This window comes from Diceros bicornis, chromosome X (assembly GCF_020826845.1).
Source record: "Diceros bicornis minor isolate mBicDic1 chromosome X, mDicBic1.mat.cur, whole genome shotgun sequence".
In the NCBI taxonomy this organism is placed as follows: Eukaryota; Metazoa; Chordata; class Mammalia; order Perissodactyla; family Rhinocerotidae; genus Diceros; species Diceros bicornis.
Window position 1 is genome coordinate 113440073 of NC_080781.1, and position 16708 is coordinate 113456780.

The window sequence follows — 16708 nt, forward strand, 5'->3', positions numbered from 1 at the left end:
GAAAATTTTTGCAATAGCCTTAGAGATATAATAGCATATTGCAGAAATAGTTGAAAATTCACTGTCTGGAACAGGATTTTAGTAACTCAAGTCTGTACTATAATCTCTATCTGTTTCATATGGCTTCATGCATATAACGCTTTGTCACCAAACCAGACGATAAATTCACTAGGGTCAAGAATAGTGTCTTCTTCCTAGAAATGCCTCAGAGTGCCTAGCACAGTGTTAGGTTTTGAGCAGACACCAGGTAACAATCCATTAACTTCACTGTTTCCTCCCCTTTTCTGTTTTCCATTCCATCCCCCTAATCAGTTACCCTATACTCTCTCAGAGCTACTCCCTAACCCACACAAAACAAACTCTACCATTATTCACAATAGCCAAGATATGGAAACGACCCAAATGTCCGTCAACAGACAAATGAATAAAGAAAATATGGTATATACATACAATGGAATATTACTCATCCTAAAAAAAGAAGGAAATCCTACCATTTGTGACAACATGGTTAAACCTTGAGGACATTATGCTAAGTGAAATAAGCCTGTCTCAGGAGGACAAATACTGTATGACTCCATTTATATGAGGTATCTAAAATAGTCAAACTCATAGAAGCAGAGAATAGAATGGTGATTACCAAGAGCTCAGGGGAAGGCAAAATGGGGAGTGATTGTTCAATGGGTATAAAGTTTCAGTCATGCTAGGTGAATAAGGTCTAGAAATGTGCTGTACAATACAGTGCCTATAGTTAACAACACGGTATTGTGCACTTCAAATTTTGTTAAAAGGGTAGATCTCATCTTAAGTGTTCTCACCACAACAAAAAAAGAGGAGGAATGCAAGGAAACTTTTGGAGGTGATGGATATACTTATCACCTTGATTGTAGTGATATGCATATGTCCAAACTCATCAATGTGCATTTTTTTGTATATCAATTACACCTCAATAAAGCTGTTTTTAAAAAATCCCTACCAAAAAAAATAAGACAAGTATTATAATTATACAGTATTTCAGGAACAGAGTACACTCATTTGACAAATATTTGAGTACTAACATGATGAAAGCCATTGTTCTAAATATTGTAGATGCATAAAAAGATGATTTAGACAGAAACCCTGACATGAAAGAGATTCCAGGCAAACAGAGTAGATAAGATACATAAATAAGAAACTCTGATACAAATAGGAAAATGATCCAGATAAAATGCTATGGGAGTTTAAGGAGGAAGAGAGTTTTTGGACGTGCTGAGTTGGAAGCAGAGGTGGAAGAGCAAATAACCAAAGTAAGAAAGCACAGGAGCACAAGGAACAACAGTTTGTCCAGAGTGTAGGATGGGAGAAGAGGAATAGTTTAAAATGAGGTTGGAAGGTGGAGGTCAGATTATAAAGGATTATCAATATTTTGCTAAGGAGTTTGAGCTTTGCCTTGGTCTTTGTATTACTCAAAGTGTGCCAGATTATATATACTGCAGTAAAAACTCCAAAATCAGCGACTTAAAACAATGAGCTTTATTTCTTACTCGTGCTACATATCTATTGTGAGTAGTCTGGGGGCCCCTCACTGGTGGACCCAGACCAACAGAGCAGCCGCCACCTGGAGCCAGAGGGACAGAGAATGGGACAAATCTTACACTGGTTCTTAAGGTTTCTATCCCAAGATGCCATGAATCACTTCTGCTCACATTTCATTAGCTAAAGTAAGTCATATGGTCACACCTAACTTCAAAAGGGTGGGGAAGTGTGTTCTTTCCGTGTGCCTAGAAGAGTGGAGAGCCAGATATATTTAGTAGATAACACTAATGGCTACCACAGTCTTTCATAAGGGAGAGGATATGGTCATATTTAGATGTAAGAAAGATCACTTCAGCAGCATGTGTTGGATGGATTTGAGGAGGCTAACCTGGAGGCAGGGAGCCTAGTCAGGAAGATAGTGCAGTATTCCAGGGGAGAGATGGTGGTGGTCTGATCTAAAGCAAGGTAGGAGAATTAGAAAGAAGGGGACTGATGCATGAGATATTTGATGAGATATTAAGGAGAATCAACAGTACTAAGCCAAAGAGTTGTGAAAATAGGAGTCAGAGTAAACAGGGCTGCTGCCAGTAGACGTATCTTGTAGGCAGAGATCACGGTGGTGGCCAGAGCTGTTAGGGTATGGCTGGCGGTGGAGTGGAGCTAATGGACAGACTTAGTAAGCAAGGCTTAATGGAGATGGGTAGGGGTGGTGTGTGTAGTTGGTGGTTGTTGATTATTGGTGGTGAGCTGTGGATGGTGACTGGTGGATGTGGGTGGTAAACTTCAGTATAGCTGGAGTGTAGCATACAAGGTGGAGAGTAGTAGAAGTTTAGGCTAGATGGAAAGGTAGCCAAGAACCAAATAGGAAAGGCCTTGATCACCATGGCAAGAGGTGTGAGTTTTATCATAAAGGCGATAGGAACCACTTAATTATTTTAAATATATCTACCTGACACATAGGCAGGTATAAAGGTATCAAGTACATGGGCAGGTAGAAAGTGAGACAATCATGTGGTAGAGTAAGGCCAAGGGTAGCTGACCAACCAGTATTATGTATGTATTTGATAGAGCACAAGAGCAGAGGGGTGGGTTGTCTAATGCAGACTATGTTGTCATAACTCATGTCTATCTGACACTTGACAACTAGACAAAGGTGAGTTGGAATGCTTCCTGGTTTCTCATACAGGACTTTTTTCCCCATTTTTTCATTTCATTCTTACTTTTCCCTTTCATTTCCTGCCACTCAGTGGCATTATTCAACTTTTGAGCATAGCCACAGAAACACCAAGTTTAGAGAAGGTCCAACAAGCCAGAAACTGCCTTTGTGGATGGACCTCAAAATCTGGCCTTAAAGGAAAAACTGTCTGAGTTTTTCCTTTAACTGACTGCTGCAAAGAAGTCTGAGAAGTTAGCCAAGGTTGGCAGAATGAAAATCTCAGATCTGAAGCTGCTTTCATGAATAAATCTAAATTCTACTATCTCCAAGATTTATGTTAATGCAATCTACATCACACTTTAAAGCTCAGAAATTTGAGCAACAAAATGCAAAGAAGCCATAGAAATGCATGAAAATTAGTCACAAGGATACTCATAATTAAAAGAATTCAACAACTAAGTTGTAGACACATGACAACTCACATTTTTGTAGAAATTGAAGCAAAATGAAATATGTTAGAAGCTGCTAACATGCTACATTTACATTTTTAGAGCACTTTATAGAAAAAAAGTTTTAAAAGCTACTTCTGGCAGCTAAATCAGAAAATATTCTATATGGAGCTCTTGATGTAATCTAAGAGAGGATTGAGAGGAAAAGGAAAGAGAAAAACATTATAGTTTGCAAAGAACTATTTAACAGAGGCAAAGTAGATACATTTTAAGTGACTACTATGTATGTGTATTTAATACCCACAAGGACACATATCACTACCACTTTTTGAGTGTTTGCTATGTGCCAGGCACCATATTAGGCAATTTGTACATATTATCTCATTAATCCTTTCAACTTCCATTGAGGCAGGTACTTATGTCAGATATTGTCTGTGGGTACTTAGGTCCACACCTGGCCTTCTATAATTTTCCCTGTACTTCTAGGTGCCAGAAAACCTACATTTCTAGGATTTTCTTGTCAGCTAGGTTCTGGTTAGCTTTTGCCAATGGAAGACCCTTCCATGAGATAAAGAAGTAGGAGGGAAGGGTGAAGCCAAATACAGAATGGCTTCACCCTTCCCTCCTACTTCACTGCATAAGTGACCCCAGGTAAGACCAGCAAAATAATTACTCAGCCTAAATCACTGACCAACAGAATTGTGAGTAAGTAAAATGATTATAGCTTTAAGCCACTAAGTTTTGGCATTGTTGGTTATGAAGCCAAGCCGAGACATCACCTAACTATGAATGGAAAACATTGCTCCTCCACGCTCCAAAGATGTGAAATAACAGAAAGTTCATGGTATGCAAATGCTGGTTACTCCATACCTGAGAGAACAGCATTCACTTTCAGGAAAAATATACACAAACAGCCCCCAACTATTTCAAAATACATGCTGCCTATTTGAATAACTTCAATCAGCTACTAATACCACCTGGTGCTCACCAGGTGGTAGATTTTTTTCCCCTTGAAAGATGAAAAGTTATTTTCAAAGACTTTTTTCAAAGAAATTTTTATGATTTATTGCTTCAATCTCCTTTAGAAGCAAATAAATATTTAATTCTTACATGGACTAATTCTTCATGCAGTTTCACCTCCTATCCCCCCAATTATAAAGAGGAGTAAATCCTACTTGCTAAAGAATTACATTTCTAAGATCACCTTTTAAACTTCCAGCTAAAATAATTCACACTCTACTTCTTTCATGTTTAAAGGGTGCACATTTCTCAGTGTCTTCAAGGAGGTGACACAGCTGATATTTCTTAAACTCACAATTCTGCTTTCATGAAATCAACAAAGGCCTTCCATTGCTTTCTAGGAAGACAAAAGATTCCATTTCTAGCCACCTAAAGAAAGGATAGCTTTTTTGTACCATAAAGATTCAGAATACCTTATATCAAGTGTCTTTGAACTTTGGCAACTCTTTGACAACCCTACTTTTCTTTGCTCAAGAAAATCTGAAGCTCTAATAAACCATTCAAGTGAAATTTCCCACAGAATACAATCTTTGGTAACTGTAAAATCAAGTGAGAATGACAAAAATGTGACTTTTCTCTTCTGCATGCAGGATCTTTTATTAGAATTGTAAAGGTTTTGTTTCACTATTATTTTTTAAGAAAACAAGTTATCTAACTCTTGGGCTTTTTTCTTCTGGGATCATTAACTCAATTGATATGTGTTTTTTGTTAATGAGGCTAAGGTCTTGATGGATTCAGTCTCAGTATGGGCCAATTGGGCTTTCCATAGGCAGACTGCACCCTTGACTCCAACTTCAATCTGACCCCTGATCTTGGCCAGGTCACCTTCCATGCCAGAAGGACAAGTGATATCATGGCTTCTTCTATACAAACATGTCCACCATGGGAACAACTAAATCTGTGTTTACAGGTGTAACGAGGCTTGCCGTTACTTGCACAAGATTTAACTGCAGCAAAAAAGTCTAACTTGAATTTGGGGCTCTGATATCCATCCATGTAGAGCACATTTACTGTGTTTTAGGGCAAAACAACGTGCGTCTATAACAAACAGTACTAACAATACAGTGATTTTTTAAAAAGAAGCCGATATATCTCTCTCATAATGTTTGCAATGTAAGTACATATCAAAGTAAGTGAGGCAGCTCTGATTTGTGATCCTTTAGGGATCTGGTTTCCTTTTATGGGGCTGCCCCTCCATCCCTTAACTCATGAATGTCATTTGTTTGGCTAAAATTAGGTTGTCATGGGTTGCAGTATGGAGGAGGCATATTCACTTTCCTAAGGCCTGGAAGTGGCACACAACACTTCCATTCACCTTCCATTCACATTGCACTTGGGAGAACTTAGTCAAGTGGATAAACCTACTACACAAGGGACTGTGGAAGGTATAGCCATGCACCATGTTCCCAGGAAAAAGAGAAGAACATATTTTGGTAATCAACCTGCAGTTTTGGCCACAGATGGAAAGTCAAGACCATTCCTATTTTGCTATTTGCATATTCAAATAAACCACTGAGAAGAAGAGCTGTCTCCAGCACAAGTTCTATGATAGCATGTCATTTTTCAAGTAAACATCCACCACCCAACCAAAGCCACAAACTAGAGGAAGGAAGATAGCAGTCTAGGCAAAGTCACAGACATATGAATGAGGAAGAATAAGAATGAACAACTGCATTGTTCAGGGAGTGACATCAGCATCATGGCGGAGTGAGCTTCCCCCTGAGACCCTCCCCCTCTAAGGTACAACAAAAAGAACATTCATATACCAACAGAGGACATTCACACAACACAAAAGACGTCTGAGAGACCCACACAGCCTCCAGAAAGTGGAGGTGCTGGAATCCCCACAAGAAGTGGAAGGAAACAAGGAGAACTCCTCTCCTTTCCCAATGACAGCAACCCTGGGACCAGGACCATATGACAATCAGAGAGAGAAGGGGGAGAGGCAGCCCTCCATGGGAAAACCATCACTCTCCAAGTTCTCTCACAGCCTGTGGGAAATTCCCATACAGAGGGGATTGAACTGTTGTGGGGGTGTCTTCATCAAGCCAGCACCCCAGGAGAGCAGATAACGAGGGAAGAGCAAGAAGCCCCTGGGATTGGGCAGGTGAAAGAAAGAGCCCTTCCCCCCACCCGGTGCTCCAGCACAACCGGTCGGCCAGAGCACCCGTGGATTGCAGCAGGATCAGAATATACAACTCTTGACCCCCACCCAGTGGTGGCAGGCGGAAGCTGCAACCAGATATTTTCAGCATGAGGAAAAATAAGCCCACGCCCTGGAGTAGTATGCAAAATTATATTAAACCTCCAGGTCAAAAGGAAAATGACAAGCACGCAGAAATCAATCCTGACGGCACAGAAATTTATAACCTAAACAACAGAGAATTCAAAATAGTTATCATAAAAAAAGCTCAATGAATTACAATAAAATACAATTAGACAATTCAATGAAATCAGGAACTTCTTCACAAAAGGGATTGAAACTATAAAGAAAAACCAATCAGAAATGTTGGAGATGAAAAACACAATGGAGGAGATAAATAAAAATCTGGAATACTTAAAGACCAGAGAGAAAAGAACATGGAGAAAAGAATTAGTATTATTGAGGATAGGAAAGCAGGAATGCTCCAGATGGAGGAGGAGAGAGAACTAAGACTAAAAAGAAATGAAGAAATTCTCTAAGAAATATCCAACTGAATTAGAAAATGCAACATAAGGATTACAGGTATTCCAGAGGAAGAAGAGAGGGAAAAAGGAGCAGAGAGCTTGTTTAAAGAAATAGTAGCTAAGAACTTCCCAAACCTGGGGAAGGAGCTGGAAATACAAGTGAATGAAGTCAATAGATCGCCTAAATATATCAACATAAAAAGACACTCTCCAAGGCATATAGGAGTAAAGCTGGCAAGAGTCAATGACAAAGAAAAAATATTAAGAGCAGCAAGACAAAAAAAAATAACATACAAAGGAATTCCTATCAGGCTCTCAGCCAATTTCTTGGCAGAAACTTTACAGGCTAGGAGAGAGTGGAATGATATATTCAAAATTCTGAAAGACAAAAACTTTCAGGCAAGAATACTCTATCCAATGAAAATATCCTTCAGATATGATGGAGAAATAATAACTATCCCAGATAAACAAAAACTAAAGGAGTTCATTGCCACAAGACCCCCACTACAAGAAATGCTCAAGAAGGCGCTCATTCCTGAAAAAAAAAAGAGAAAGGGGATACAAAGCTTTGAGAAAGGAGAAAAATGGGTAGACAAAATCAGAAAAATTGCAGCTCTCTATCAGAATAGGTTAGCAAACACTTAATTATAATATCAAAGATTAAGGGAAGGAAAACACCAAAAATAAATATAACCTCATCACTTTAAACACAAACTCACAACACAAGATGGAATAAGTTGTGACAATAATAACTTAGAAGGGGAAGAGGAAAGGGATGAAATCAACTTAGTCTAAGGAAATAAGAGGCCATCAGAAAATGGACTATCTCGTCTATGAGATTTTTTATACAAACCTCACAGTAACCACTAAACAAATAATCAGGACAGAGACACATATGATAAATAAAGATAAAATTAAGCAAACTATCATACAGAAATACCAAACTGAATTGGTAGTCCAAAACATGTGGGACGAGAAACAAAGCAAATGCAAAAGAACTGGAAAATGAGGAATAAAATAGCAACAGTAAGCCCTCATAATCAATAATCACTCTAAATGTAAATGGATTGAATTCTCCAATCAAAAGATACAGAGTGTGGGATGGATTAAAAAACAAAATCCAACAATATGCTACCTCCAGGAAACACATCTCAGCTCTGAAGATAAACACAGGCTCAGAGTGAAAGGATAGAAGATAATATTCCAAGCTGATGGCAAGCAAAAGAAAGCAGGTGTTGCCATACTTATATCAGACAAAGTAGACTTCAAGATAAAACAGGTAATGAGAGACAAAGAGGGGCAATACATAATGATAAAAGGGACACTCCACCAAGAAGACATATCACTTATAAATATATATGCACCCAACACAGGACCACCAAAGTAGATAAAGCAACTATTAACAAACCTAAAAGGAGATATTAACAACAACACAATAATAGTAGGGGATCTTAACACCCCACTACATCAATGGATAGATCATCCAGACAGAAAGTCAATAAGGAAATAGTGGACTTACACGAAAAACTAGATGAGATGGACTTAATAGATTTATATAGAGCACTCCATCCAAACACAGCAGATTACACATTCTTCTCAAGTGCGCATGGAACATTCTCAAGGACAGACCATATGTTGGGAAACAAGGCAAGCCTCTACAAATTTAAGAAGATTGAAATCATAACAGGCACCTCTTCTGACCATAATGCTATGAAACTGGAAGTCAACTACAAGGAAAAAACTAGGAAAGTGACAAAGATCTGGAGACTAAACAACATGCTACCGAACAACCAATGGATTATTGAAAAAAATCAAAGGAAAAATCAAAAAATATCTGGAGACAAATAAAAATGAAAATACACAATACCAAAACATATGGGATGCAGCAAAAGTGGTCCTGAGAGGGAAACTCATAGCAATACAGGCCCACCTTAACAAACAAGAAAACTCCCAAATAAGCAACTTTAAACTGTACTAACAGAATTAGAAAAAGAAGAAAAAACAAAGCCCAAAGTCAGCAGAAGGAGAGAAATAATAAAAATTAGAGCAGAAATAAATGAAATTGAAACCAAAAAAACAGTAGAAAGGATCAATGAAACAAAGAGCCGGTTCTTTGAGAAGATAAACAAAATTGACAAACCCATAGCCAGACTCACTAAGACAAAAAGAGAGAGGGCTCAAATAAATAAAATTAGAAATGAAAGAGGAGAAATTACAATGGATACCACAGAAGTACAAAAGATTATAAGAGAATACTAGGAAAAACTATATGCCAAGAAACTGGACAATCTAGAAGAAACAGATAAATTCTCAGACTCATACAACCTCCTAAAAGTGAATCAAGAAGAAACAGAGAATCTGAATAGACCAATCACAAGTTAAGAGATTGAAACAGTAATCAAAAACCTCCCAAAAAATAAAAGTCCAGGACTAGATGGCTTCTCCAGAGAATTTTACCAAAGATTCAAAGAAGATTTAATACCTACCCTTCTCAAACTATTCCAACAAATAGTGCAAGATATAAAACTTCCTAACACATTCTACGAGGCCAACATCACCCTGATACCAAAGCCACACAAGGAGAATACAAAGAAGGAAAGTTACAGGCCAATATCACTGATGAACATAGATGCAAAAATCCTCAACAAAATATTAGCAAACCGAATACAGCAATACATTAAAAAGATTATATACCATGATCAAGTGGGATTTATACCAGGGACACAGGAATAGTTCAACATCCACAAATCAATGTGATACACCACATTAACAAAACGAGGAATAAAAACCACGTGATCATCTCAATAGATGCAGAGAAAGCGTTTGACAATATCCAACATCCATTTATGATAAAAACTCTCAACAAAATGAGTATAGAAGGAAAGTACCTCAACATAATAAAGGCCATATATTACAAACCCGCAGCCAACATCATACTCAATGGGGAAAAACTGAAAGCCATTCCTCTGAGAACAGGAGCAAGACAAGGGTGTCTACTCTTACCACTCTTATTTAACATAGTACTGGAGATTTTGGCCAGAGCAGTTAGGCAAGAAAAAGGAATAAAAGTAATCCAAATAGGCAATGAAGAAGTGAAACTCTCGCTGTTTGCAGACAACATGATTTTATATACAGAAAACCCTAAAGAATCCATTGGAAAACTATTAGAAATAATCAACAACTACAAGAAAGTTGCAGGGTAAAAAATCAACTTACAAAAATCAGTTGCATTTCTACACTCTAATAAAGAACTAACAGAAAGAGAACTCAAGAAGACAATCCCATTTACAATCGCAACAAGAAGAATAAAATATCTAGGAATAAATTTAACCAAGGAGGTGAAAGACCTATACAAGGAAAACTATAAGACACTATTGAAAGAAATCGATGATGACATAAAGAAATGGAAAGATATCCCATGCACATGGACTGGAAGAACAAACATAGTTAAAATGTCCATACTACCAAAAGCAATCTACAGAATCAATGCAATCCCAATCAGAATCCCAGTGACATTCTTCATGGAAATAGAACAAAGAATACTAAAGTTCATACGGGGCAACAAAAGACCCTGAATAGCTAAAGCAATCCTGAGAAAAAAGAACAAATCTGGAGGCATCACAATCCCTGACTTCAAAATATACTACAGGGCTGGCCCCGTGGCTTAGCGGTTAAGTGCGCGCGCTCCACTGCTGGCGGCCTGGGTTTGGATCCCTGGCGCGCACCGACGCACCACTTCTCTGGCCATGCTGAGGCCGCGTCTCACATGCAGCAACTGGAAGGATGTGCAGCTATGACATACAACTGTCTACTGGGGCTTTGGGGGAAAAAATATACTACAAGGCTATAGTAATCAAAACAACATAGTACTGGTAGGAAAACAGACACACAGATCAATGGAACAGAATTGAAAGCCCAGAAATAAAACCACACATCTACGGACAGCTAATCTTTGACAAAGGAGCTAAGAGCATACAATGGAGAAAGGAAAGTCTCTTCAATAAATGGTGCTTGGAAAACCGGACAGCCACATGCAAAAGAATGAAAGTAGACCATCTTCTTTCACCATACACAAAAATTAACTCAAAATGGATCAAAGACTTGAAGGTAAGACATGAAACTATAAAACTCCTAGAAGAAAATATAGGCAGTACACTCTTTGACATCAGTCATAAAGGGATCTTTTTGAATTCCATGTCTACTCGGACAAGGGAAACAAAAGAAAAAATAAACAAGTGGGACTTCATCAAACTAAAGAGTTTCTGCAAGGCAAAAGAAATCAGGATCAAAATGAAAAGACAACCCACCAGCTGGGAGAAAATATTTGTAAATCATATATCCAACAAGGGGTTAATCTCCACAATATATAAAGAACTCACACAACTGAACAACAGAAAAAACAAACAACTCAATCAAAAAATGGGCAGAGGATATGAACAGACATTTTTCCAAGGAAAGTATACAGGTGGCCAATAGGCACATGAAAAGATGTTCAACATCACTAATCATCAGGGAAATGCAAATCAAAACTACACTAAGATATCACCTTACACCCATTAGAATAGCTATAATCAGCAAGACAAAAATTAATAAATGTTGGAGAGGATGTGGAGAAACGAGAACCCTCATTCACTTCTAGTGGCAATGCAAACTGGTTCACCCTCTATGGAAAACAATATGGAGATTCCTCAAAAAATTAAAAATAGAGGGGCCGGCCCAGTGGCACAGCAGTTAAGTGTGCACCCTCGCTTCGGTGGCCCCAGGTTCACAGGTTCAGATCCCGGGTGCACACTGATGCACCACTTGTCAAGCCATGCTGTGGCGGCGTCCCATATAAAGTAGAGGAATATGGGCACAGGTGTGAGCCCAGGGCCAATCTTCCTCAGCAAAAGAGAGGAGGATTGGCATCGGATGTTAGCTCAGGGCTAGTCTTCCTCACAAAAAAAAATTTAAAAATAGAAATACCTTATGATCCAGCTATCCCACTACTGGGTATTTATCCAAAGAACCTGAAATCAATAATCCAAAGAGGCTTATGTACCCCTATGTTCATTGCAGCATTATTCACTATAGCCAAGAAGCGGAAGCAACCCAGGTGTCCCTCAACTGATGATTGGATAAAGAAGATGTGGTATATATATATATACAGTGGAATACTAAAAGACAAAAAGACAAAATCATCCCATTTGCAACAACACAGATGGACCTGGAGGGTATTATGTTAAGCAAAATAAGCCAGACATTGAAAGACAAACACCGCATGATTTCACTCATATGTGGAAGATAAACTAACACACGGACAGAGAGAACAGTTTGGTGGTTACCAGGGGAAAGGAGATTGGGGGATGGGCACAAGGGGTGCAGGGATGCATTTATATGGTGACTGACAAACAATAATATATAACTAAAATTTCACAATGTTATAAACTATTATGACATCAATAAAAAAGCTGCATTGTTCATATCCTAAATACGTTAATGCCATAACCCCAATGGGGGTACAGATTGTGCTAGGGAGTAGTCGCACCTTTCCCTAGCTCCTTTGGAATAGGGAAAAGAACTATGGAGAAACAAAGAGAGGACTAGTAACACTGTTGAGTTCTTCCTCTGACCTAATCAGAACAAGGGGCCCTACATTTTCATTTTGTACTGGGTCCCACAAATTATGTAGCCTGTCCTGCATGGAAGATGAGGAGCAGATGGAGAAATGCTTTTCCTTTTCTAATACTCAGAAAATGATGCCGAAACACATTTCATAAGTCTTCTTAGATATCTAGCAGGATTGAGAAAACAATTGCCCATAGCTATGTGAACTTCATAACCGATCCTTATACTGGCTTTCCCTATCCGCCTGCTTCACTTCCCTTGTCCCTCACTCTTGCTCCCTGAGATCACATTCCCAAAGAAACAACTTGCACAAACGCTGTTGTGGTCAGCATTTAAGCAGCAACCTTTGGTGGTGAATGATCTCTGCAGATGTGGAGGAGAAGATCATTGCAGGCAGTGGGAATAGAAAACAAAGGCCCTGAGGTGGGACCATGACTGCTGTGTTCTTGAAACAGCAAAGAAGTCACTGTGGCTGGAATGCAGCGAGCAACAAGAAGTGAGAGACATAGGAGATGAAGTCAGTGAGGTCATGGAAGGGCTTATGGATCCCCATAAGGACTTAGGGTTTTTCTCTGAGAGAAATCGGGAGCTGTTGGGGCATTCGATCAGAGAAGTTTTGAAAGAGTCATCTGGCTGCTATGTTGAGAATAGACTGTAAAAGACCAGGGTAGGAGCAGGGAGAACATTTAGAAGACTATTGCAGTAGTCCATATGTGACAGAGAAGATAATGTCTTGGAACAGGGTGGTAGCAGTAAAGGTGATGAGAAGAGGTCAGACTCTGGATATATTTTGAAGTAGAGCCAAGGGATGTGCTGAAGAATTGGATGAAGGCTGAAAGAGAAAGAGAGGAGTCAAGGATGTCTACAAGGCCCTTGGCCTCAGGAAGCCATGTGGCCTGGAGACTTAACAGAAAGCAAGTCCCTGAGGGAATGGGAGACAAGACGGAGTGAGAATGGTTCAGATAGGAAACAGGATGATCTGGAGAGCAGAGAAGGGAGTGTTCAAGTAAGGGGACAATGGGACTCACAGTTCAGGGTAAATCTCTCTTTATTTCCCCCTTTTCCCTGGCCCAAAAAGGAATGACTAATGAATAAAGTAAAGTAACAGGCTAAAGAGAAGGAGGTCAGTACCCCAAAGGGGTACTGTTTACCACTAGCTCTGTTCACACTTAGGGTTGACTTTACATAGAGTCACATTTGGTCTCTGAGGCTCTCAGATATCAGGGCAGCCAATTATGGCAGGCCTATGTAAATAGGACAAATTAGCTTTCCTGAAAAGAGCATGGAATTGAGAGGCATGTGTGCTGGGCTACTGTAACCCATAGATTAGCCATTCCCCGTGAGCAGCATCTGTTTTTGCCCATCAATCTTGACATTTCTTCACACACCCCCAAAAGAAAATCTACTGACAAAATATGGAAGATTATTCTGGAGATTTCACAGGGGAGACAGAGTAAGCATTTACATCCACACACAACTTCATCAACCCCCTCTAGATATGTCTCTCAGTCTCAGTCTCTCTCTTTCACCATCCTACCAATGGGATATTTTTCCCTTCATCCACTTAGAGCTACCTAGGCTCATCAACCTTCACTACCCCTAGACCTCTCATTCCTGCCCCTAACCCAACTCCAGCTTCTCTAAACCTGTAACTCATCCTATTTTGGTAAGAAAAAAAAAGGAGAATTTTCTAGTTACCACAATTCACCCCCTTGGGGAGAGGGTGTGGGGGAAAGCAGGGAGGAAACTCTTTTTCTTTTGCACTAAGTGCTGAAAACTGTATCAAGACACAGTCCCTAGCCTCAAGCATCCGACCAACACGTAAATGGACCATTGTAACTCAGTGCCATAAGTGTTATGATAGAAGTAAGCACAAGTCGGGCCGGCCCCGTGGCTTAGTGGTTAAGTGCGCACGCTCCGCTGCTGGCAGCCCGGGTTCGGATCCCGGCCGCGCACAGACGCACCACTTCTCCGGCCATGCTGAGGCCGCATCCCACATACAGCAACTAGAAGGATGTGCAACTATGACATACAACTATCTACTGGGGCTTTGGGGGGAAAAATAAATAAATAAATAAAATTATTAAAAAAAAAGATGTAAGCACAAGTATTATGGCACCATTAAGGAGGGGCACCTAATCCAGACTGAAAGGTAGTAATCAGGGACGTCATTCCAACTTTTCTGAGCATCTTCTATGTGCCAGACCCTGTACTGCATACCAGTGATATGAAGGTGAGTCTTACACAGCCTCTGCCTCCAAAACAGGCATCACTAGTTGGTGCCCTTGCCTTGCAGATGCTTAGTCTGCATATTGGGTAACACCTTTCTGCCTCCTGAGGCTGTCCTCCATCTCTGAGCTCAGTTTCCCCATCTGTCCATTGAAGGAATCTGACCAGGGTTTGGCAGAACCAGGATTACAACCTGGGGCTTTTGGTTCTCACTACATGGGACTTAGAAAGTTTTAGAGGCTGAGAAGTTTTAGAGGCTGAGAAGTGTTGACTCACTTTGTTCTCATTGCTCATTTATCAGCCCAAATGTATTATTAGTAGAAATAGGAGGCTGTAGGCATTGTACAGGCCTCTAGAGAATTCTGGGGCTGATTTGCCTATTTGTTTTTCCTGCCCCAGTCTCCACAGTCATTACCGGGACCAAAGACGTCTCATCTTCACTGCATTTCCTTGGAACCACAGTGACATTCAGTGGCCACTGGAGGCTGAAAAACAAGTGTCAGGGAAATCACTTGTCTTTGTGCTGCAGGATGGCGTAAGGGAGTTTCCCAGAAATTTTTCCATTTAAACTACCACAGTCCAGGGGCCGGCCCGGTGGCACAAGCGGTTAAGTGCGCACGCTCCGCTGTGGTGGCCCGGGGTTCGCAGGTTCAGATCCTGGGCGCGCACCGACGCACTGCTTGTCAAGCCATGCTGTGGCGGCGTCCCATATAAAGTAGAGGAAGATGGGCACGGATGTTAGCCCAGGGCCAGTCTTCCTCAGCAAAAAGAGGAGGATTGGCACATGTTAGCACGGGGCTGATCTCCTCACAAAAAAAATAAAAATAAATAAACTACCACAATCTGATTGGCTCCTGCTATTGCTTATGGAAATTTAGCATAGGGCTAATAGGCTGGACCTGGCCCAAGACTACTACCTAACACAAACTGTCTATCCTCATTCAGTTGCCTTTATAGACAAAAGAAGAAACCAAAGGAGTTTACACTGTAATAGCGATGTTTAACTTTTTTTCTAGATAATGCTTCCTTAATGCAAAAAAAATGGGAATAAAAATCTGAAAAACAGGGGCCGGCCTGGTGGCATAGCGGTTAAGTGCGTGCACTCCACTTTGGAGACCCGGGGTTTGCAGCTTTGGATCCCGTGCGCAGACTGATGCACCGCTTATCAAGCCGTGCTGTGGCAGGTGCCCCACATACACAGTAGAGGGAGACGGGCGTGGATGTTAGCCCAGTGCCAATCTTCCTCAGCAAAAAGAGGAGGATTGGCATCAGATGTTAGCTCAGGGCTAATCTTCCTCACACACACACACAAAAATCTGAAAAACACAAAACATTAAAATTATCCACAACCTCACCACCCAGAAATAACTCTCATTAACATTTTAATTTGTTTCCTCCTGTCTTTCTATGAATAATAAAGTGTTATCACTCAATACACACAGATTCATTGCCTGCTTTTTGCACTTAGTGATATATGGTGGACATTTTTCCACATCATCCTTCTATATAACATTATTTATAATGGCCGAATAGTTTTCCAACATATGGATGTAATGTGATTCACTTATGGATATACCATAGTTAGTTAACCAATTGCATATTGTTAAAGAATTCACATGGTTTCTAAATTTTCAAAATTATAAAATAATGTTATAGGAGTTTCTTACAAATAACATATCCTATTATTTCCTTAGGATCAGTTCCTGCAGTCATAACAACTCAGTTAAAGAGCACGCACATTTAATACTTCTGAAACATCCTGCCAAATTACCCTCCAGAAAGATTTATTCTCTCAACAGCTGTGTTTGAAAGTGCTTATTTCCCTATGCTCAGGTCAACACTGGGTATTATCATTACTTTTGTTGTCAATGATAGGCAAAAAGTGGAAAATTTTTAAATTGTGTGGTGTTTTTAATTTTCATTTTTTATTATCAGTGAATTTGAACTGCTTTCATTTATTCATTGGCTATCTGTATTTGTTCCTTTGTAAATTGCCTGTCCTTGTCTTTTGCCCTTCTTTTCCTATTGGAATGTTCATCTTCTTTATTGATTTGTAAATACTCTTTAT